The 4,138-nt window shown below is 43.7% G+C and overlaps 1 protein-coding gene across 1 annotated transcript in view; it reads right to left on the bottom strand.

The window, feature by feature from the left end:
- Positions 1-4,138, bottom strand: part of AURKA (aurora kinase A) — a 90,647-nt gene that overhangs the window by 86,062 nt on the left and 447 nt on the right. The window lies entirely within an intron of this gene.

Here is a 4,138-nt window from a genome sequence, read left to right as displayed (position 1 = left end):
TTCAGACTAAGCTGGAGATTCTTAGCGTTATTGTTTGCATCTAATTTAGATGACGCAGACCGAAATAACCGATCCTGTACAGACATGGATTCAGAGGCCCTGGTCCAACCCTAGGGTTAAGAGTCTTTCCCCCCCAGGTTAAAATAGCCCTGGTTTTGCATGGAGTTTCTAAGAAACTGCACAGCAAAACCAAGCTGTTCAAACACCCCACCCCCTTGTGGTTCTTACCTTTCTGGCTGATGATCAGTCTGAGAAGCCCTTCATTTGCCCTATCCAGCATGAAAAAGGAGTGCCTGGCTACATGAGTGCAGCCAGGCATCTCGTTTCTGCATCATTCAGGGCAACTGGAGTACTACTCAGATGGATCTCCTGCCACAAAGATAAGGAGTGGCCTTAGGTTAGTGTGAGGACAGGCGTGTGAACACCCACTTGTCCCCGTACTGACAGAGGGACTAACCCAGGTGAGCACTGAGGGCTGGATTATATGGGCTCAGTGTGTACGATCCTGCCCCTTCTGGGTTTCTTGTACACTTTGTAAACATAGTCTGAATGTAATTGTATAGATAATATTTTAAATAATTTTGTACATGAAATAAAGTTTGTGTACACTGAACTGTCAAAAAGTAAAGATGTCACTATCTCACTCAGCTATGTGAACAATTTTGTAGTATTTGGTTTTCAGAATTTTGGATAAGGCAAACTCAACTCTTACATGGTCACCGAGATCGAAAAAACGGAATAACCATGTAAAAAGCTTGAAAATGCTTTTTGAAGTCTGCAAAAGTGCACTGCACTTTTTTTCCCTGATCTGTAAGTCAGTAATCTCTTGATCAGTGATATGCTTACTGAGCAGAGCTATATTTTATTTATTTAACTTAGAGCCAGCCTTTCTGCAAAAAAAGGTCTCCTTTTGTTCTTGTTGTGTGCCTTCAAGCCATTTCCGATTTATGGCAACCCTAAGGTGAACCTATCATGGGGTTTTTCTTACAAGATTTGTTCAGCAGGGATTTCCCATTACCTTCCTCTGAAGCTTGAGGGCATATGACATGCCTAAGGTCACCCAGTGGGTTTCATAGCCATGTAATCCTGGTCTCCAGAGTTGCAGTCCAACACTCAAACCACGCTCTCTCTTTCTATCAAAAAATGTCTCCTCTTAGAATCTAGATTTGTCCAGTGAATACCTGTGCCCTTCCATAGCTCTTTAACTATTGTAGTCTGTGGGTTCATGCATCAGTTCATTTTCTGCCAGTAATATATGAAATTAATGGGGGTCACCATAGGTTGACAGATGAATTGCAGAGACATAGAATTATAGAATCATAGAGTTGGAAGAGACCACAAGGGCCATCCAGTCCAACCCCCTTGCCATGCAGGAAATCTCATTCAAAGCATCCCCGACAGATGGCCATCAGCCTCTGTTTAAAGACCTCCAAGGAAGGAGACTCCACTATAGTCTGAGGGAGTGTGTTCCACTGTCGAACATCTCTTACTGTCAGCCCTTACTTACTAATGTTGAGGTGGAATCTCTTATCCCGTAGCTTGCATCCATTGTTCCGGGTCCTAGTCTCTACACATGCAATACATAGTTTATACTGAATGGTGTTGCTCTTTTTATTTTTCTTATATTCTCTTATATTCATGTGATTGGTGTGGAAAAAGCAACATTGTAATTTAAGCTTGGTGTTTCTCTGTTCGATACTTTTCCTTTTACAGTATCTTGCTACATGAGATGTAATATTCTAAGAGTTCCACTAAAATGAATGCATGGTTTGAAGCTTAAACTCTTGTCAAAACTTGTGAAACATACCGTATATACTCGACTATAAGTCGAAAAATTTATGCCAAAAAAGGATCCCAAAATCCTGGGTCGACGTATACACGGGTCTATACGGTAATGTGGCTCAGAAAAATGGCGGCTGCAACTCTTTCCAGGGAGTGGGGGTTGAGTGGCATGTCCTTCAGTCCAGGGAGACTGCCTTTAAAAGAAATGCTGCCTTCCTTTCAGACTCGGCAGCATGAGCAACCAGGATTAGGGAAGAGTTTCTTTCCCTTTGCAAACCTGAGGAAAGCTGCCTTTCCCTGAGAGGGGCTGGCTGGCTTGCATGCTCGCCCAAGCATCGGCTCCTTCAGGCAAGGAAAGGGCTTTTAAAGGAGCAGAAACCTTAACTCACTGGAAGCCACTCAGGAAAAGAAAAAGGAGCTGGAAAGAAAGTCTCTCTCCAGCCGCTGCTTGAGCAGCTAGCATAGAGCTCTCCTCATCTTTTAAAAGGGAAAGAAACTAATCCCTAATCCTGGCTCCTCATCCTGCAGAGTCCGAGGGGAGAGGAAAAAGGACCAAGGAGCAAGCGAGGGAAGGAAGGAAGAAGTAGGGATGGCTCTGTGGGACGGAGGCAGGGAGGGGACAAAAGGAAAAGAGGGCTGTTAATTTCCTCACTTTTCAAAGGGGGAAAAACCTAAGACTGGCCATAGCTATGGCTGGGAGAAGCCAGCTTGCCTGATTTCTCCAGCATCAAGAAAAGGAAAATGGGGAGAGCTCTATTTCAGTGGTTCCCAAACTCTGGCCTTCCAGGGGTTTCAGACTTCAGCTCCCAGAATCTCAGGCCATTAGCTAAGAGGGCTGAGGCTTCTGGGAGTTGAAGTCTAAAAACCTGGAGGAGCAGAGTTTGGGAACCACTGGTAGCTGCTCTGGTCTTAAAGGGGCAGAAGCTTAAGACTTGCTGGAGAGCCTAAACTGAAAGGCAGGGGGGAAAGGAGCCTCTTTTTAACTCTTTCCTCTCCAAAATATACAAAGGAACAAACAAATCTGAATCTCCCTCCTTGGAGGTCTTTAAACAGAGGCTGGATTGCCATCTGTCGGGGATGCTTTGATTTGGATTTCCTGCATGGCAGAATGGGGTTGGACAGGATGGCCCTTGCGGTCTCTTCCAACTCTATGATTCTATCAACCCTTTGAGTTAGAGAGCCCCAAGGGAGAAGCATGGGAGAGGGAGCACAGGGGATGGCAGCAGAGATGGCTCTTTGGAGCTTGCCCTCACAGAGCACCAAAAGGCAAGCAGAGCAGCAGGGACGTCTCGAGGGCAGCCACCACTCAAAGGAGCACCAAGAGGCAAGTGGAGCAGAGGGACTGTGACTGTGCCCTCGACTTATCCACGGGTCATATTAAAATCCAAAATGTTGGCCCCCAAACCCCACCTCGACTTATACATGAGGTCGACTTATACACGAGTATATACGGTATCTTGTATTTCAGTTTATAACATGTTAAACCACCAGGGTGCAGCCAAGGCCTAGCATTCTTTATTGAGTGATTGCTTGAAAAAGAAACCAAAGGTCAGAAGTCAGTAGGTCCTCCTTAGTCTTATATCATGCTTACCCTTTTGGGGAAAGCAATTAATTAATACAATTTTGTATTATTTTCTTACCATACAAGCCAAGTGAATTCATACTCTATGGGTTCGTTATCAAGACAACATGCAAGTAGTAATGAATACATGAGGTTACAACACTTTCAGCTATGTCATTTCAAGTTGGACAGCTCTTTGGAACAATTTTTTCTTCCTGAGTAATTGCTGGTTCCATATAAACCATGAATGGCCCTGTAAAATTGTTTTTGTGTTCTTCGATCCCTCTAGACTTCTAGACCACTCTTTTCTTGGCCAAAAAATGGGGTGGGGGGGAGTGAATTAACTTTTCTGGAATGTGTCCCAGCTTACACACACACACCTTTTAGAAAAATCCCAAACTAGAAATGGAATTCAGGCCATTTCCTAGGGTTTTTTTCTTTTTCTTTTGGGGAGAGTGTTTTTGGCAGTCTGTATGGACCATGAGGGTCCCAGAGAAAGGAAATCAGTCCCTAGACTCGCCACAATCACCTGCCCCCTATATGAGCAATACATATGACTGAACAAAGTAGTAAACACAGAAAACATTCTGTTGCATTGTTTGTGATATAATTTAGCATTCTTAATTTTTGGTTTTCAAGAGGTGTAATGGCAGGTAACCCATACCTGGGAAGTTTATATTAGTTAGGGAATATGCTTTCAGACTACCTGTTTTAGAATCAAAGAAAGGATTTTCATACCAGCTAATGGGTAATCTATATAACTGATACAAATATTTGAGGATTGAAGCCCCATTT

Source organism: Sceloporus undulatus, chromosome 4, assembly GCF_019175285.1.
Source record: "Sceloporus undulatus isolate JIND9_A2432 ecotype Alabama chromosome 4, SceUnd_v1.1, whole genome shotgun sequence".
Lineage (NCBI taxonomy): Eukaryota > Metazoa > Chordata > Lepidosauria > Squamata > Phrynosomatidae > Sceloporus > Sceloporus undulatus.
This window is presented reverse-complemented; position numbering and strand designations above follow the sequence as displayed.